This window comes from Kogia breviceps, chromosome 2 (assembly GCF_026419965.1).
Source record: "Kogia breviceps isolate mKogBre1 chromosome 2, mKogBre1 haplotype 1, whole genome shotgun sequence".
Lineage (NCBI taxonomy): Eukaryota > Metazoa > Chordata > Mammalia > Artiodactyla > Physeteridae > Kogia > Kogia breviceps.
Window position 1 is genome coordinate 163,252,269 of NC_081311.1, and position 21,316 is coordinate 163,273,584.

General features: G+C 39.1%; 1 protein-coding gene across 5 annotated transcripts in view; it reads right to left on the reverse strand.

Moving 5' to 3' along the window:
- Positions 1–21,316, reverse strand: part of HECW2 (HECT, C2 and WW domain containing E3 ubiquitin protein ligase 2) — a 408,801-nt gene that overhangs the window by 167,524 nt on the left and 219,961 nt on the right. The window contains exon 1 of one of the 5 annotated variants that reach the window (XM_059051747.2): positions 11,723–12,100. The exons of the other annotated variants lie outside the window; for them this stretch is intronic. The gene's annotated coding sequence lies outside the window, so the exon portion shown is untranslated. Of the gene's footprint in view, positions 1–11,722; positions 12,101–21,316 lie in introns of those variants that run through there. 5 annotated transcript variants of the gene reach the window in all.

Below are 21,316 nucleotides of genomic sequence, written 5' to 3' on the forward strand. Positions count from 1 at the left end.
GCCTCTTCCTTGTCAACTGAACCCCAATTCTGTCCGAGGTAACAGTGTGCCCAGTTAAAAATAGTTGCCTCTCCAGAATCCCTTGCAGCTAAGGGTGGCATGTGGCCAGTGAGGCATAGGCAGAATTCTACTGGGTGGGACTTCTGGGAAAGCTGTTATTTTTCTGATTGATAAAAGGACAAACTCAATAATCTTTTTGTTCTCCCCCCTCCCCTCTCCTTAGATGAGAGCCACATACTAAGTATGGCAGAGAAAGAAGCTGGAAGCATCCATGATGATCCTTTGAGCCCTGAATGGCCTTCAGGCTTTTTGCTACGGAGGCAAAAATAAATTCCTATTTACTTAAGCTCCTGTGGTTGGGTTTCTGTTACTTGCAGCTGAACACAATTCCTAATAGACACAACTACCACCCTAAAAATCACTCAGTGATTTAGATGCATCATGCCTGACCTGACCCAGAATCGCTGAGATTGCATCACTTCTCCAGGTTAGACAACAAAGGTAGTTTCTTCCTTTCTAAAACATACTGGGCAGAGCTGCTGGCATAGGGACAGGGACTCTCATGTTTTCACAAACAAATGTATTGTATTAGCTGTTGGGTCACATGCAAGGTGCTGGACCCTGAAGGGAACAGAACACAGGTATAGGGAGTAGAAGGTGTCCAGCTGTTCAAAATGCTTTTTTAAAAAAACACGGCTATGCACATGGGAAATTTTCTGAAAATCCTATTGTGTCAGTTTCCTCTTGAGGCCTCAGGAAAGATCAGGCAACACCAAATCTCATTTTAAGGAGCATGCGTTAGGATCACAATGATACAAAGCAACATTAGTAAATTTGTACTTGTTAAAGTGTGACCTCCCTGTTAGAGTGTTTGCACTTCTGCTATTACTAAACTTTTTCTCCCCAGGCCATCAGTTAAGTCGAACCAAGTACACACTTCTGACATAATGACCCTGGGAAGATGGGGCACTAAGGAGCAGAAATGGGGGTCGGGGGGTAATGGGATGAGGAGATATCGTGAGAGGACTGAGCTCCACGCAGAAGTGATGCCTGAGGCTTGACACAACCCCTTACATGTTCCCTGGAGGAGAATTTTGACGGAGAACCAGTGCCAGCATCTCCTGTTCCAAGAAGGGCCACTAATAACTTTTTCTTTGCCAGTCATATTCACTTCAAGGTAGAAATACTGCACTGCACGAATATCCATCCTTGGTCTCAGAAGTTGGAAATACGGGAGGATGAGTTATGGGTGCTTCCTCCCCAGACTCCTCACCAAGAAAGAGACCTAGAGTTACGGGTTCGGTTCACCCACCAGCTCTGTGGGTTGGGATAAAACATGTATCTCTGACTTTTACTCCTATCTTTGGTTCATAGGCTATGTGGACAACTCCATTTGGCTAAGTGTATGATATTTAAAGAAATAAAGGCCCCTTGAAGCAAAATGTCGAAAAGGTACCATGAGTATTCAGGCCCATAGGGAACTCAAGTGTCCCATAGATGTTGAGAAATGGGTCAGAATTAGGATGAACAGGCCCAGAGCAGAAGCTTGATGGGTATGTTCTGAGTTATTTTTTTTAAACCCAAATGCCATAGCAAGAAACAAATCTGTAAACCTTCGTGGGGAAGGTCTTATTCCCCATCAAGCATAATGCCTGTCATTTAGAAGTTACCCAAGTTGGTTAATATTCTGGTTATTCTAGATGGAAATCTTTCTCCACTGAGATTATGTTTCTGAAAATTCATCATCCCTGACAGATACTAACACTCCTGCTACCGACTGGCAGCTACTCTTAACTGAAAATGTAAAATCCCTAGAAATAAACCAGTGTGCTGGCATAGAGTTCAAATTATTTTGTGATGGCTCTCACAGTCTCCACCACAACTCCAGCTCCTACTGACGTGAGCCAGCAGAGCTCTGACCAGCCTTGGTGGCACCATTCTAAAAAATACCTAGAATGACTCATCCCTTGTCTTTGTTTCGAGAAGACCAATTTTAACTTGTCCTTCAGACTAAACCTTTTCTCCTTAAGTAGGTTAACACCTTCATTTAGGTTGCAATCCATTCTAGGCTAGCCCAAGAACATCTTTTCAGTGACAGCATTTTTCTGCTCAGGTCTATTTTTTATGGATATTTGAGGACAGAATATTTTTTCCCAGGTCGTGTAAGTTGTTTTTCTTCACCCTCATTTAACATCTGTATTAGATGACTCAAACTTTTTAAAATGCCCCCACTCCAAATAAGAAAAATAACTGAGTATAAAAACAGTACACCAAAGAAAGGCTTCTAAATTCCCTACGTGTATCGTATAGACATAATTATACATCTATTTCTTCCTTTAACTGAATAACGATTCTGATAGATCAAAGAAATGTCATTGGTCTTTAAAGCCAATTATCAATTTTTCCATTTATACTTGGCCACTTCCCTTCCCCATTTCTCTTAAGAGCTATTCAAATCTGTCTCACTGTCCTCACATCCTCTAATTTCCACCCTCTGACTTACAGCAGGGTACCATGCACCCTACGGCATCTAGAACATGGAGGACATCAAGCCCCATTTCCCTGGTTTCTCCCTCTCCCGACTGCCATCTTTTCTGAACCCACATGTATTTCTTGCTTTCTGGCCCAGTGTTTTACCCCCCATTATGGGGTGCCCTTGACTCAAACCCTTCCATCAGTCACCTTCTCTCACCTTGACCTTTAGCTTCTTCCTCTCAACCGAGAAACACGTCAGCTTCCATGAGACATATTTGTCTGCTTTTGCTCTTTGACCACTGCCTTCCTTGCCCCCTTTCCCATCCATATTTTTATTTCCCTTCTTACTAACATTAAAATATCTGTTACAGTAACAATGGAGTCTGTATTCTAGGAGTGTATGTTCTAGATACTTAGGTAACTTTCTAGCTGGAATATAATTACAAAAAGAAACATTGGAGATGTTTAATTCATGTACCTAAATATATTTTCTAAATCTAATTTTGTTTGGCAGAGTTTATATGAAGCTTGTCCACTCATGTCTCTTACGTATTCTTTGTTCTCTTATAAATCTAGTTGGCAGTACATGTTCTGTAAATAAAAAGGCAAAGCACACACCCAAAAAGCCATAAAATCCTTCTAATATAATTTTCATTCCTGTTTGTGAATATTATGGGAACATGATCAAGAAAACTTTTGAAAATCTTTACTCTTGCCTTATTTTAGCAATCCATGATCCTTTCCGAAAATGATTTCATTTAGTGTTTTTTAAAATTACAGTTGACCCTAAACAAAGGCAGGGGTTAGGCACACCGCCCCTCTCTGAAGTCAAAAATTGACATACAACTTATAGTCGGCCCTCTGCATACGGATGGGGTTCCTCCTTACCCGCAGGCAGTTTCCATATCTGTGATTCAACCAACCATGGATAACGTGGTACCCTAGTATTTACTATTGAAAAAAATCTGTGTATAAGTGGACCTGAGCAGTTCAAACCCATGTTCTTCAAGCATCAACTGTACTCTTCTAGGGCTATTCCAATTAATTTTTTTTTAATACTGGAATTACTTCTGTTAAGTCTGCTTCTCCAGGGGAGAAACAAAGTGTTTGGACCCAGAAGTAAAGGAGTAGGGATATAAGATTACACCACACAGAACTAACTCCCTTCTATTAACTGCAGAGTATAGTAGCTCAGAGAATTTTCTCAGAAATTTGGTTAATTAGGTGAGAAATAGTCCCCTTCCCTTAATGAGAACCACATCATTTTACCTTGGGGTCTTAAACAAAATCTCTATATAAGCAGATTTACCAACATCGCCTGCACATTCAGTAGGTCACAAATCATCATTGGCTACCTTCCCCTTTAGCTAACCGATCCTCTGGGGCAATGATTGCCCAACTCCATTGCTCACAATGAATATCCTGGGGGCTCCTTCAAAAATGCTGATTTTGATTCAGTAGGTTTGAGTCGGGATGCAGGAATTTGAATTTTAGGAAGCACCCCAACCAGGTGATTCTGATACAAACACCTCACATGGAAAAAATCTGTTCCATGGTAATTTCCAGGGAAACTGAGCAATCATAGCAATGCTGTGGACCATGCACATCTCATTGACCACTGCCCCTCTCATTTGCTAGCTTGTTCCTTCCCTTCCTTCCTTCCTCCCTCCTTCCCTCCCTTCCTTCTTTCATTTGAATGGCATTTATTGACTGTCTTATGAAGGTCAGGAACATCCATGTCCTGCCATAAGGAGTTGGCAGTACAGTAGGAGAAGACTGGCATATAAGGTACAATGCAATGTTAAAAGTGCTATGATAGAGGTGTGCATACTTTATAAAGTGTTAAAGGAGAATCGAGGGGGAATGATTAGCATTCCCTGTGACTGTGTATAATGACTATGGCTCTGGATCTATCAAGTTTGAACTGTCTTTGGGTGATGCATATGGAGATATCCTTTCAGAGGTCTACATATTTAAGCCAGTCATTAAGGTATCCCATCCATTCCTTTGCTTCGCTATTCTCTAGACATATTGTTTTGTCTCCCAAGATTCATTTTTTGGTTCCATAAATGGTCATCAGAAGCAACAAACAAGTGGCATATTTAGAGCTGAATTCAGTGGTAAAAGTTACTTTTGTTCCCTAGGTCCCATGACATTATCATTTTCTTACTTGGAAAAGCAGGATTAATTATATTAACTTACAATATGACTGTAAAGAGTAATTTTAAAAAATAAATGAATTCTTTTTAAAATGCCACAAAAACCTAAAATAACGTAAGCAAAAAGTCTTTTATGATTCAAACTCTTCCTTCCCCATAATATTTCACACACAGAGATCAGTGTGGAAATAATCTTTTAAAGATGAATTTTTTTCCTGTACATGACTTGGATTGCAGAAATGTCCTGTGAATAGGCGTATACAGGAGACATGGCCAGACATATTAAACACATCCAAAATAAATGGGATTTGGAAATGTTTCTATGTCTAGATTAATATTTCCAAAACCTCCATACAGTACTGGAGATAAAACAGAAACAAAAAAAGTATTCAAAGTCCTCACTATTCTATCAGTCAACTTAGGTGAGTTGAAAAAAGATAAGAAATTTTGTAAGAAAGATACCATGTGACAGACTGTGACAGATGAAAAATGATGTTTACAAATGTTCTTTTGCTTTAAAGTAATTCCTCCCTACATTTTCTTGAAAAATGGCATAAACATCTAACTTGATTTAAAATTACTTTTTGGATAAAAATTGAATACACCTATGTCCTGAGATTGGATCATAAAGAGGCCTGGCTTTCTTCCAGCTACACTCAGAAATTAGATGCCTTGTCTAGGATTTGGGATTTAGAGCAATCTTAAGCTACAATTTGAATCAAAATGATCATTCTAGACCTGGGCAAAAACACATCTTCACAGGGGCTGCCTGACTGTTAAAACTTTGCAAATTTACCTGCATGTGCTATAGGCAAGTTATGGAATCCCACTAGGCCAAGTTATGCGAGAGCAAAACTCTGACAATGGCTGAGATCTGAACTACACTGCAGGCAGGTGAGGGGGTGACCCTTTACCACTGATTGTACCAAACAGAGCACCGATTTTATTAAGTGCTACGAGAATTCACTCACAAACTTCATGAATTGGCGCACTCGGCATTTGTATTTAACCCAATGTCCCTAGATGCCCAATTCTGTACACTGACACCCTCCCTGGATGGAAAAAAAAAAAAAAAAGAGTGTGAGTATCGATCATATTTAGGGATTGCAATGATGGCACCATGCTATCAAATGAGAATGCGCCCACTGCCACTTGAATATTTTCTTATATTGATAGATACCAGAAAGGTTTGCTGATTATAACGTGCTGGAGATGAGAGAAAAAGGCACTGGCACATTACAGGACAGAAAAAGCAACAGAGGCTGAGAAGACCCTCCGGCAAGTGGGTAAGGTCTGGCCTTGGGGATGTTTGCACTGAAGGGCGTGTGTCCCACTAAGAAGGGAGCACCGGCCGGGTGGGGGTGTGGGGGGGTGGGAAGAGTGAGATGCATATACTGATTCAGTGTCACTCACACTGCTGTATGAGAGAGGTGTGCTATTGTTGTCTCCTCTACAGGAGGCCTCACCAGGGGTGGTGCGGCCCAATCTGAAGAATGTTATATGTTTCAGTAGATCAGGCTGGGGGACATAACTTATAGCCAAGTCCTAACCACACCCCTGAGGGGTCTCCTCAACATTCAGACCTCCAGACCTGCTAGGCAGAGGCAGGGGGCCCTGCTAAGCAACTTCCTGTATAAAATACCTGATCCTAAACTAGTCAATTAAACACTCAGTTGACAAGGGGGGAACCACCAAGAGACCAGTGAGAAGAAACACTTGGCTTCATTTTAGCAAACACCTCCCAAGAGTTTCAGTCAGAGAGGGTTTACAGAAGAATTCACTTTAAACGTAGGTAATGTTCACATATTGAAAATGTCTTACCTCTTGTTCATTGGATCCCTGTTTCTTTCAGAGTAAAATTCAAAGTCTTTTTGGAGGTTAATAGTGCCCTACAGGATCTGGCAGCCCCCTTCCCCAACCCCCCAAAAAATTAGAGCTCTGACCTCATCTTTCCCTACCCTCTCCCCCTCCCCACTTGCTCCACTCCAGCTGCACTGGCATCCTTGGTAATGAAGGGGGTTAAGAGTCTGCCAGGCCAAAATATGCCACTTTGAGCTGAAAGCAATCAGCCCTCTGCTGTCCCCCTTTATGTCTAAAAGCAAGACATGAATTTCCATCTGTAAAGGTGTGTCCCTCTCCCATACCAAGAGTAAGAGGACTCTTAATCACTATTCATCAATGGAGAAGGAACCAACTTCAGTCTGTGTAACAAACCCTCCTAAATAACCCTTATCTTCCATTAGTTTCCCCATAAATTTACCTTCCCACAATTTACCACCCACAGAAGCCAACCCCCCTTCCTTTGTCTAGTTACTTCTCCACAATTTATTGTCCTTTGGTAAAGTAGCATATAAACCCCTGAGTTTAACCACTTCTTTGGGTCTTCATTTTATATACAAGAAGGCTTCATGCAAGTAGAAATAAAATTTTTAACATCTATTAAAACTTGTATCCCCTATTTCCTGTTAATCTGTCTTTTGTCAGTCTGATTTGCAGGGCCAGTAGCCAAACCTAAGAGAAGAAGTTTTTTTCCTCCTTTACAATATCCTCAAAGTTCTGGTCAGGATTCTGCCTCAGGGTCCATCTGTCTGAATCCTTCCCCCAATATATCCTTATGCATCAAACCTCTCCTTAAATTATTTTTCTTTTTTGCTTGCATATCACTGTCTCAATGAAATCTACCCTGACTGCCCGGTTTAAAACTACCCTGACTGTCTCCAGCATTCCTGGACTATCTTACTCTGCTCAATTTCTTTTCTATAATCCTAACACCATCTAACATACTATATAATCTACTTATACTTCTTGTATATTGTCTTTCCCTCTAGAATGTAAACTCCAAGAGGTCAAGGACTTTTGTCTATTCTGTTCACTGATGTATCTCAAGTAACTAGAACAATACCTGGCACATAGTAGGTGCTCATATTTGGTTGAACAAAAGATGTTGTCATATCTTCTTTTAATTATGATGATATGGCATTAACTGAATACCAGTATTATATTGTTAAAATATACAAAGGAGGAAAATAAAATTCTCACCAAGGAATGCATAAAGCCTTTTTAAAGAGATCTCTGTCCTGTTCAAAATAGAGAAAAACAAGGACAATATTGCAAATTCCACACTAAGCTTTATTAGACTAACTTAACAAGATCAATTTATTTAAACTCTCAATCTTTATAACAAGAATTTCTAATTAATTCAATCACATTGCTACGCTGAGTTGACATTCAACTTTGTTTATAGCTTATAGTCCATCACACCAATGCACAAAAAGATGAACTAGCTTACTTAAGATCGCATAACCAGTTTCTGGTAAAGGCCTTTGAAACATCTTAAACAAGTTTTTTCCTGATGAAGACTTTCAGAGCACTTCTAAATTAACATTTACTTTTTCCCCAACTGAATACTGTCCTATATAGAACATAGGAAACTCAAATTCTTCGATAATACCTCAAATGAAAAAATTATTAAAAGTTTACTTATATCAAACAATCTATTTAATTTGGCTACTCTAAAAATTTATAATAAATATCATTGTGAAAACAGAATATGCAGCTGGTAATAGTTTTTTAGCCAATTTCATGTTAGAAATATCAGCAGGAATTCGGTGATCTTTATAAAATTTGAGGCTTAAAAATTTCCAATGTCTTCATGAAGCACACATTGCTGTCAGAACATAATTTTCCCCATCACAGTTTGCATGGCTATATTTCCTCCAGTGATTACACTTCAACAATGAGAATGTAAGCCTCAGCTCTTGCAAAGGGTCAAGCATGGTCAGCACATGGTAGCTTGGTCAACACCTTGGCACATGATTCTCTATTAGGCCCTATATGAATATTCTATAACAGTGACACTAAAATGCTTCAATCCCCTTCCTGGTACCAAAACTGACAGATTAGAACAAGACTTCACATTGCTAAAGAAATTTCATGAGAAAGAGTAGGTAAATGATCTTTTTCTAAAGGTCCATCGTGTGGGGCAAGGTGATGACAGGCCAACAAGAGTTAGAAGGAAGACTTTAAGGCCTAAAAACAGAAAGAAAACAATCACAGAAGTGATGATGGAAATGAAAATCACGGAAAGTTAATTCAGCAAATATTTACTGAGCATCCCCTCTCTGCCAGGCCATATTCTAAGTGACAGGGATTCTAGGGGGAATAAGAGAGTGAAAGTCCCTCTCCTCGTGGAGATTTTGGTCCAGTGGGAAACGCGATGAATAATCAGACAAAAAATAATGTACATCAGGTAGTGTAGTTGAGACAACGTAATGTCAGGTGGTGGTGACATGGGTTGAAGAAAGAGAGCCAGGGAGCAGGAGGTGGGGAGAGAGTGGTGGGAGAGTACTATTTTATGTAGGTTGATGAGGGAAACATTTGAACAGGGCCTTGAATGAAGTGAGACTGCTTTCCACTGGGAGATTTGGGAAAAGGCAACAAAGGAAAATGCAAGGACCCTGAAACAGGACAAGCCCACTGTGTTCCTAGGAACAACAAGGTGATGCAGAGTGAAGGGTGAGGCCAAGAGTGGGAGAAGATGAGATCAGAGAGACAGGCAGGGCCAGCTTGTAGATGGTGTAGTATGGCTTTTGTTTTTAGGTACACATCATCTATTACAGGTGCAATGAAAGGAGTATACTGTTTGATAATGGTGTTACCAGGCTGTGGCTGCTGTGTGATGCTAAGATCCCAGAACGTCAAGAAACAGCAGGCCTGAGTTTAAATTCCATTTTCCCCATTTACAAACTTTATGACCTTGGGCAAGTCTTAAAACTGCTAAGACTCCATTTCTTTATTCTATAAAATGATAATGGCACTCCTAGCTCAGAAAGCTGTGAGGAGGACATGTGTACAGGATGTGAACTTGGTTCATATTAGGAGCTATTATACATGTGTAGGTGTTTATTTTATCCTTTTTAAAGAGTGCTATGTTTTTAATACTCAAAAGCACAATTCCTCAACTTCTTTCCTTTTAACTTTTTAAATTTATTTCCTTTAAAGACATTGTCTTATTCTGATTTTTCATAAATAAATTAAAAGCAGTTATTTTTATGTTTTGGGAGACTCTGCTTTCTTAAGCAATGGATGCCAAATGACCAGGCAGCAAAAGTGCAGACCGTATGTACAGTAATTGTACATTATGCCATGTACTATGCCATGCAGGACAGTCTCCCACACAGAGTATCTGAATACTGCCCAGTTCTTGGACGGAGGGTCACTCAAGGCTGAAAGTTCTGTCAATGAGCTTTAAGTCTGGCTTAATAAAGAGTCAGGCAGAAGTGCCCTCATCTCCCTACACAATAAATCCAAGACTTTGAATACAGTTTCAACTTGGGAATCTCTGTCACAGCACTTTGTATAAAAAGTCATCAGGAATTATGTTTTGACTATATATCCTCCTTTCTTTAGTGAGAGCACTAAGCTCTCACTCATAGGTAATTTCTTCTAATACTAAGTGAAGTTTAAAAGCAACCTCTAGATCTTCCAGGATGTTACTTTTACATTGCACATGATAACTGAAGATTCTGAGAAATGTACCATTATAAAATATAATGTTTAGTACCAAATCATCCTTTGGTTCAGGGTAAATTACTCCTTTGATCTTAATGAGCTCATATAATAAGGACTGGAAACTGTAACAGATAACTTTATTTAAAGAAGGAGGTTGCCCTTATTGAAATGAACCAGATACTTGTTGGAGCTAATCCAAACTAGTTATGAAAATGTTAATTAGCAATATGTGGGAGCAATCTTTCTGGAACAGTTATTGCTACTGATTCTAAAGAATAATTTTGCTGAGTGGCTACTCCCTTGGGTCCTCCCCCCAAATGTCTTGATCATAAGATGGATAACCTTCCCAGAGACTAGACTGCTCACCTGAATCTTTACTAAATCATCAACTTCCTTTTCATTAAACTGAGCATGTATCAATGTTTCTCAATAAGGATGCTCCTGGCATTCTAGCAGATAAATCTTTGTAAGAGTCTGCCCACTACATTATAGGAATGGTTAAGCATCCCCAGCTCCCAGGCACTAAATGCCAATTATATGCTTTATGACAATAAAAAATAACATCCCCACCCCCCTTGAGAACCATTTTTGGCATATAGCCCCCCCCCCAATTTTTTTTTCATTCAAAAACACTAATTTGAAAAAATTAAAATAGAACTGAAATTTTGCCCTGCACTCATCCCAGTTTTTAAACAATTAATTGAAGCAGATTTACAAGGTCTATAGAAGACTGGGCCAGTTTGCCACAGTTCCCACAAGAAAATATTTTTTAAAAACATGGTTTTAGGGCTTCCCTGGTGGCGCAGTGGTTGAGAGTCCGCCTGCCGACGCAGGGGACACGGGTTCGTGCCCCGGTCCGGGAAGATCCCACATGGCGCGGAGCGGCTGGGCCCGTGAGCCATGGCCGCTGAGCCTGCGCGTCCGGAGCCTGTGCTCCGCAACGGGAGAGGCCACAACAGTGAGAGGCCCGCGTACCGCAAACAAACAAACAAAAAACACGGTTTTTAATCTTGAGTTGAAGTTTTGTTGTAAGATTGTTGTTAAATCATTAGTCTCTAGAATGTGAATCCCTATGAAAGAATACTTGTCCACAAAAAATGTTACATTATAAATAAATCTGTTTTAACATCTCATTCCCTGAGAGAAGAGTTCTTAAATCCATCAAAAACATTATTATTCCAAAGGCAGACGACCTGTCATGAAATCTCTTTGGACTCAGTCTAATGCCATTTTCAAAAGCATTTTTGTAGGTAGAACCCGTACTTAACTTCACAGTAAAATAATCCATCTAAAACCAGTGGGACTCTAAAAATTCAGGGAGGAGACGGCATATGTCTTTGTAAAAGTTTTACAAAAGCTTTAATCCCAGCACTGATCTCCTATGTTGAGATGTCAAATGACTAACTGTGATGAATGCACTACAGAATTTGTTAATAATTGTCCCTAACCAAGCTGGGAGGGGACAGCATTTAGACTTTTTCAAAAAGAAAGGCAGAGGCAACTGTAAATCCCGAACAGTTGGACAGAGAAATCAGATGAGAGTGGAATTCATTTCACAGGACTTTCTAATACCTTACCTCATAAAATCCCAAAGAGTTCCTCTCTGCCTTTGCCAGGGCAGAATCCATCATTTTAAATCAGATTTAGGAAGCAGCATGAAGAAACATTTCATTCTCCTTAAAACCATGTACTTGGCCTACCCACTTGGCAGTTTCATTCATAAGAGTGGCCCGAACTGAAGTCAAAGAGGGTCTGAAATCCTAATCGGCGGGGAGAGCTCTGCAGGTCCACTTCAGATGCTCCTGTAGTTCTTCCTCTTCCCCAAAGTTCTAGCAGTGGAATACTGAGTGGGACTCAAGCAGGCTGCTACCAGGAGACTCCCATCCAGCTATAAACAACACTGAGAGCCGCCCCTGCCTTTCATCGAGACGTATCACTGTTCAGGCATCCGAAGTGAAAAAAAAAAAAAAATTATGTATCAGTGTCCCCGAGGCTGAGGCAGTTGTGGCCACGCCCCTGTAAAGCACAGGATGCAATCGCCCCATCCTCCCCTCAGCTTCCTTCCTTTGCTTTTCCATGGGAGAATTCCAAAGAAAAAGTTATGTGTGTACACACACACTCACACATACAGGGGGCCGATGTCAACAAGCTGACTGTTATCACAGAGAGGGTTTTTTTTCTGTTTGATTTACTCAAAATAGAGTGGCCACTATCTGGGAAACTCTAATTTACTGTTACCATTAATCAGATACAGCCTTAATTTAAGTTACTGAAATAGTATCCTAGCCAATCCAGAATAGGGTTTGTGGACTTGTGGTTTCAAACTGTAAAAAAGGACTAAAACTTTTTCATATATCATATAGCTTTCATGAAAATCGCCAAATGCAGTTATCAGTACAGAAGTTATTTTCAGACCCTACTTTTAATGCAAAAATAGACACAATCGCCGATTTAGCTGGTACTCCTGTCTTATTCTAGGAAGCGGCTGTGGTGTGAGAATCTCTAGTTCAGATGCCTTGTTCTTCAATGCGGAGAGGGGCCTCGTAAAGCTGTTCACCCACCCAGTGCCATCATTGCAATTTTTAAGTGCTGGTTGAATGCATGAGTACAATCAAAGGCTACAAGACCATCTCTTTCCAGCAAAACTTCCAGGAAAGCAAGATGAGATGTCCTCAGTTGTCACATGCTTTTGCTGTTAAGTGGGGCAGACTAGATTTAAGCTCCATGGTACATTTGGTGGCTGCAATGTCCTCTCCACTGTTCCCTTAACCCAGACATAGTTTGCCATGAAACTTCAAAGGTCCACAGAACTTTGGGCTGATTCTGGAAAAGACTGAGTGAACGCAGCAAGCTTGTCACTCCAGAACCACCCCCGCCCTGTCCAGGCCTCTTCTGGACATGCAAACCCAGCCATGTCTTGGGACAAATCGTTGTGGATTTCTAGGCCTGTCCTAGCAAACAACAATAATAGCAAGCATGTATGGAATGCCTACTATGTACCAGGAACACATAGTAAATGCTTTAGAAATAGTCTCTAATGAATGCCACCGTGCTCTAAAACTGAGGTCAGTAGTGTTATCAGGTCCATTTTGCAGATGAGGAAACTGAGACTCACAGAGAGAAAGTGATAACGACCAGGATTACAGTCAGATCTGAATACACCCAAGCCCAAACCCTGTTATAATACACTGCCTCCCCCAAATAACACTGTGAAAATGCCATGACCTCACTAATTAATAGGTGGTCAATGGGCCCACAGCAGCCTCAGTCACCATTAGGAGATTAGAAAAAATAAGCCAGAAAGGATGAATTTATTTCCTATTATTGGCATGAAAGATGGCTAGAGCCTATAAACAACAGACTGCTCAACAATGTCAGCATCTCTTGTTTTCAACCCCAGTCTAAGAAAGTGTTTAGGGCTTCCCTGGTGGCGCAGTGGTTGAGAGTCCGCCTGCCGATGCAGGGGACGCGGGTTCTTGCCCCGGTCCGGGAGGATCCCACATGCCGCGGAGCGGCTGGGCCCGTGAGCCGTGCCCGCTGAGCCTGCGCGTCCGGAGCCTGTGCTCCGCAACGGGAGGGGCCACAACAGTGAGAGGCCCGCGTACCGCAAAAAAAAAAAAAAAAAAAAAAAAAAAAAGAAAGTGTTTAACCCTTACCTCCACTCAACTCCCAGGGCCCTGGACCCACTTGATGCCCCCACCACTCTGGCCCTCCAAGCCACGTTTCCTTGCCTTCCAAATATTGTAGCATTTGTCAGATATGCCACTTTAGCTGAACTCTAGATTCTGGTCCATTCACGTGTCACTGACACTCACTTGTGACAAACAGGCTACTTTCCTATGTAAAGGAAATCTGCTTCTCCACAGCACAAGCCTTTGTCATAATAGAACATAGATTTTCCCAAGTTGGTCATGAAAGAAACTTATAGAGTGGAGCAAGGGAGGTTAGATGAACATTAGAGCTTAGCCTGAAGGCCATCACATACGTGTACACTTTCATGAGGATGCTGTTCCTTAAACACAAGTAGTTCAGCCAGTACCTCTTCACTCACAATAAACTACTGTACTGAGAAGGTACAGCCAGAGGATGATAGTGTCAGGCCTGGAAATTTACATATGCCACTCCTTCCTCCAAACCACACCCCTGAAGAAAACACAGAAAAAAAAAAAAAAAAAATCCATGGCAACAAATAAAATGGTGAAGCACATTAATACCAATTTTGCATCCATATAACACCTTAGCATTTTCACCTACTATGCTATCATATAGGGGCTAGCCACTGGGAGACATATGTGAACAAGACAAACACAGCCCCTCCTCCTTCTGGCAGAGCTTCTATTTTAGAGAGAGAAACACTAAATAACAAATATAAAGTGAATTCTTTAGTTACTATTATGATACATGCTACAAAGGAAAAAGAGAAGGTGGTAAGGCAATGGATGAGCTGGGGACATGACCCAGGCCAGAGAATAAGAGAAAGCTCCCTCGAGGAATCAGGGTGTGGACTAAGTGGATGACTAGGAATTGGGGAGGAGAAGAGGGAAGAGGAGAGTTCATTCCAGGTAGAAGAGCTGTGCAGAGGCCCTGTGGTAGGAAGCAGCACGGCCCTTTCAGAGACTGAAGGAAGACCAGTGTGACTAGAGCACAGAGGAGGAGGGAAGGAAGAAGTCATGGAAAGAGAACAGACTAGAAAATTTAAGCATCAGTGTACAGGGAGAGAAAAGGAAGCTTAAGAATAAGGGAAAGGAAATGTCCCTTTCCCCATCTCCTTAAGCTCTCCTTCTGCAAGCCCAAGTGATTATCACAGTTCTCAACATTCTGATCTATTGATCAACAAGGATGCTTGTGGGTAGAACTGTGATTTGTGGCTGCTGAATGAATTAATCATGTAAATTAAAGACATCACTTAACTGAAGGAGCTTATTCCCCAAAACTCACAGAATATTTATGAAGAATAAGGTAGAGAAGAGCAAAACACAATTCTTAGATTACAATACAGACTGACAATGGAAAACTCCAGCAGTGTTTCCTCCAGCTATCTTTATGCTGGCACCAAAAACACGAAGCAGAATCAAGGTTAGCACATCAGGAAGCAACAACCCTCTTCCTGAAAAGCCCATTATGAATTTCCTTTGTGTTTAGGCATTTTGCATGCCTGTGAGTCTGACATCACTCATATGCATTATTAAAGTCTTGCAGCAAGGGTCTGCCTATCTGCTGCAATTTGTATTGTCTGCTTTTGCTTCTGAAATTGTGTTCGTAAAGCAGCCAGATGAGTACTCATTTCATCATCGCTCTGTTTTCGGATTCCCAAAATCTTCCAATGGAAATACACATCGGTCTGTGTATACATCAGAAAGCTTTTGAAAAGAAATTCTAAAATGAGACAGCTGCTAAAAGATCAAGGGGGGGGGCGCTCAAAACTAAACTCAAGTAGACACATGTACATGAAACATTTGTTTGTTTTAAATTTAGCTTAGAAAGTGGTATGCAATCAAATTCAATAAAAATAATATTTTATTTTCAATAAAAATCATCATCATCATCATCATCTGTTATCTATTAAGAAGCTTCTATGTGCCAGGCACACCCCCCCTCATTTAATCCTTATAATAACCTTCTGGAATCGTCACTATAATCCCCATTTCACAGATTAAGAAAAATGGGGGATAGATGGATTGAATTACTTGCTAACGCAAGATTGATTACATAGCAGGAAACCAGCTGAATTTCAAATCTAGAGTTTGCATGACATCAGAGATTACCCACACATTTCCCACTGTTATACAAACTCCCCAACAGTTACTAACTACCACTCACCAATGCCAAGAACTGTGCTCGGTATTTCAGAATCATTAACTGATAGAGTTCTCCCAGCAATTCTAAGAGGTCTTGTTATCCTTATTATGAGGAAACAGTTTGGAGAGGTCTAGTAACTTGATCAAGGGCACACAATGGCAAGGTTGAAAGGTCCAGAGGAAAATTTTCCAGTAGCCTGCATAATTTCACATCAGCAACATTCCTGTGGTACTCTGAGTTCAGTAAATACAAGTATGGACCTGTTACTTTCTTAGGGTTTTGCAGTTTTACCTGGGAAGCTATCATTATGCTTGGGAAGAGAGTGAAGTCCCCAAAGAACTGATTTTCTTATCTTAAGTGAATAAGGAAATCCCTTTAGCACTGTCCATTCAAGACAAAATATCAGGATTATGATCTACTGCTTTCCTAAGCAAGAATAAATGACCCTCACTTTTCTATTTCTAAAAGACAAATATATACACGTGGTATAATGTGCCAAAAACTCTGAAAGGAATACACAAATAAGAATAAATGTGGTGGGGTTTTTTGTTTTCTTTTTTTTAGTAATTTCCACTACTGAACTAAAGATCCAGCTACAGCAGAGGCTCCTTTATTTGACTGATGTGTATCTTGAATAATATATCTAAGGATATATTATTTTTCCTTATGGGTGAATTTGGTATTAACACCTAAGAATATAATATTTTTCCTTATCAATAAATTTTGTATTAACCTCAGATTAATGTAAAGACAAGTGTTTTAAAATGAAATATTAACGTGGTTTATATACAATCCCACATGCCTCATTCAATTCATAACAACTGTTTAATTACATGGTTAATGGATTCTGTAGCTATGCTACTTTTTATTCCAAATAAAATTATATTATATAAAGCAAGGTGAATTTAAGAATAGATTTTAGGTATGTAAAACTTTGAAAATAAAATGAGAAGGCTGTAAAATCATTACAATAAAGAAGGATGTACAATTATTTTTTTGTGTGTATATGTGTTCTTTGCTTCTGTCTGTGAAATGAGAACATATCTTTTTCCAATAAGGCTTTGTATATGTCTGAGATAGCAATGAACCCAATAATATGCTGGAGATTCTCTGCTGAAAGCACATATATAGAGACTCCAAAAATCAGTGGACATTTCAGAATGGGCATTTATAATATACCACCATAGTGTATGACACAGAATCGAATAACCACACAGATTCCCACACCCTGAAAGAGTAGAACCCAAATTCTACTGTGTATTAGAATCAACTGGTGAGATTCATGTTTAAAATTCAGACTAAATTTCATAGAGCAAACCAGAGAAATTCTGATTCAGTAGGTATAAGATGGGTCTTAGTAGTCTTCATTTTTAAACAATTACCCGAGCTAACTCTGATATAGTTGGTCCTTAAACCACACTTTAAGAGACACTGACCTGGAGTCAAAATCCAACAGACCATATATCAAGGTATGTGTGTATGTGAATGTCATATTTGATTCTGTAAATTCATTTTAGTAGAAAACTCAAAAAGAGACATGCATCTCTGTACCTTTGCAGTGTTACCTACCCTAACAATTCTCATGTTGATTATTTCCAATCCATCTTAAGAAAAGAGGAAAACTATGTAAGAAGAAAAGAAAGTACAGGAAAAATGAGGAGACAGGAGGGCCACTAACATGAGGAAAAAAAGTTTTTGTCTGTATTTAAATCTAGAACAGTGCTCCTCAAAATATGGGCCATGGGCCAGCACTGGGCCATAAGCTGGCTGTTAATCACCTGAGAAAAGTACAGAAATTGAGCCCTTTAGAAACTTTTACAGAAATTTGTCAGAGTAATTTTAAGTTTGTTCAATCTAATAATAAAAATGTGGGCTTATATTCTGTGCATCTTGTTTTTTATTCGATTTCATTCTTTTAATAGTTTATTTTTATTCTGACTAATGAAAGATCAGTGTCTGTGATGGATCTGAACGACCATAGGTAATCTGAGAAAGTCTGGCATACTCTAGATGGTAGAATGAGCCATGCTTGGTCAGACCAGGGAGCCTCTTAGCCCAGGGTTTGATATAAAAGTGGCTTTCTGTAATATCATTTCCAAAGGTTAGGGGCCAGAAATGATCTATTGAATGACTGTCTGAACTAACGTCTTCATCTTCTCATAATAACTCACTCTGAATCTGTCAGCAATACACCAATCTATGTGTTATGTGAATTGACCAACCAACCATTTTTTTAGCTCGTACCACCTCTTAGAATAACATTTTAGTAAAATTTCCTAAAAGTTTACTTTCAACAGCAAAAAGCAGCCTTTGTTTCACTTATTATAAATGTGTATCTTTCAACTTGCAAAAAAATCCTTGAGTTTTAATATTTGAGAATTCAATGATGAACTTTATCACTTTGGGCTATAGATATCTATCTATACGATATCTATACTCTGTCTGTGAATCTTTGTTGACATGAAACTATTGCTTCAGGATATTCTCAAATAGCAGCCTAGCCATCTTAGCATTGGGTGCTATCAGCTAACAATTTTCATGATTTTTGGCAATGAAAACAGTAATAAGAAGCACGAAGTATCAGTACATTATTTCAGTCATAAGTATGCAGACACAGATCTCATTTTGCAGTTTTCCTGCCTCCTAGTAAACCTTGAATAATAATTCTTTCTCTTGTTAGAGACCTGCATTCTAAACAGAATTAAAGTTAAATGCTAGACATATTTCTACAATTCCAGGCTCAGGTCAGTACTTCCCTTCATGCCCCCATGCAGTTGCTACTTTTGCTCTACCAGAGTTGCCAAAAATAACTTTTTCCTCTTCCAAGTTAAACATGGTGTTTATAAAAGGTGGGGATGGAGAATCTGGGAGCATGAATCTGTACACACAACAAACAAACTCACAATAATAGCCACAGCACTCCTAGCTGCCAAGATTTCTAGCCAGGAAGAATGAAAAATGAGGGTTTTTTTCTACTAAATAATTATGCCTCCTTTTAAAAAGAGAATAAAGCCAAGCTTTAAATATCCAAGTTTGTTCTGTGATGCTTAAAAGTTATGTCACACACTAAGTTTGTTCATTATGTTTTCTTAACATTTTTAAATCCAATTTAAGACATTTTCTCCTGTAGTCAGTTTAGTCAGTTCATATGACTAAAAACTCTCTGACAGCTTGAAGGCAGCACAGAATAGCACTGGTTCTGCAGCCAAAATGGACACCTATTAGCTGTGTGACATTGGCCAAAAGAGTAACCTTCTGCAAACTTTAACTCACTCATTTATAAAATGGGGATAGGGACTTCTCTGGTGGCACAGTGGTTAGGACTCCGCGCTCCCAATGCAGTGGGCCCGGGTTCAATCCCTGGTCAGGGAACTAGATCCCACATGCGAGCCTCAACTTAAGAGTTTGCATGCCACAACTAAGGAGCCCACCAACTGCAACTGAGGAGCACATGCATGTGTTGCAACTAAAGGAGCTGGCAAGCCGCAACTAAGGAGCCTGCCTGCAGTAACTAAGAACCAGCGCAACCAAATAAATAAATAAAATTAATATTTAAAAATTTTTTTAAAATAAATAAAATGGGGATAATAACAATGTATAACCAGCATGATTTTGAGAGGACTGTAAAGTTACATAAAGCAAGGAGACAGTGTGCCTGGCACAGAGTATTTACTCACTATCAGTAACTCTCAGATTCTAGTGTTGTCTTTAGTCTCAATAGAGAAGATCTAAATCATTGTACTATTTGGAGGAGTTTTCAGAATTCTACTTCTGTGACAAATATGAATACTAAGTAGACTAATGACAGTCCACCAAGAAGGCAACTGGCTAGATGAACTGACCTCAGAAGTCACTTGGATCTAGGTTATCTAACATGATTCAACCAGGCTTAAATTCAGTACTTTTGTTAAAATTCAAGTAACATTGTTGGAGAAAAAGAATTGCCTTTAACTAAAGGAATTATAATTATGTTAATTCTTTTTATTGTATTACATACATTTGCTTCAGCAATCACTTTGGGAAAGGTTAAGTGGAGTAGATAAAACTAAAATCATAAGACATCTTTGTAAAAATAGATGGCATTCATCCAAAATGCCTTTCCTGGAACAAACTGTAACAACTTGATTCACTGCCGCCCTTCCCTACAAAGCTATATTTAAGGATCTGTAAGCATTTCCTTTATAAACTGCTATCATCAGGATTTGTAATTTTACCTTCTAATCTGTTTTAGAGTTTATGTTTAAACAACTCAATCAAACTTTAAAAAAAGCTATTGTTTTTTAAATTTAAAAACTTCCTTCAGTAAAGAATAAGTACAAGGTTGGGGGAGGGGGGAACACCAGAAAAGTAAGGATTATTTTACACATGAAAAAATGGTTTAATAAGCAAAATAATATGCATGTTCAAGAAATACATGCCACCAAAGATTATATAAATTCAGTGGTCATTGTGTCATGATTTGTAAAAATTAGAAACTAGATTAAGTGTCCAAAAAAGATGATAGGTAAATTATGACACAGCCATATTATAGAATATTATGTAGTCATTATACTATGTTCCCAGATAATTTTGAATGATGTGGGAAATGGTCATGATATAATGAGTGGAAAAATGTACTGCAGAGTTATATGTATAATATGAGCTTAATTAACCTTAAACATACGTATGATATTTATAAAAATAAAATTGTAAAAGGAATATGCCAAAATGTTCAGAGTAATTATTGCTTGGCAGGAAGACTGAAGTGTTCCTAATATTCTTCCATATTTTCTACCTTTTCTATAATGAACTTGCATTACTTTAATAATCAGAAAAGAAAGGCTTCAATCTGGCTTAGTGTGACAGAGAAATACAGAAACAGTAGTAATAAATAAAAAAATAAAGTTTCCCTTGCAAACCTATCTATCCTGACACTTGAAAATATTACTTATAGTGTGGATTTATTAAGTATTCATTCAAAAGAAGTTGTTACTTATCAAGTGGTTGGCCAAAAAAGTGACCTTGTAGCTAACCACACATTATCAATAAACCATATGTCTCAATATACTAAAAAACACAAGTATCATCCATCATAAGGACACCTCCAGGGGACAAAACACAAATTCAAGATACATCTGGTAAAGGAATTGTAAAAAAAAAAAAAAAAATTGAAGCGAAAGATGTCACACAAAAACTAGTTTGAATCTGAGTTTAAAATTGTATTCAAAATTCCAAGTACTGAATAGTCAACTCAAAGAGATCTGCTCCAAATGGAATTATGACATCAATTTAAATCAAACATAAATACCCAAATAATTCAGATTCCCAGGCTATTTCAGGGTCTCCAACTTCCACTGTAAACACAGGCCCGTGTGCTCGCGCACATGCACACA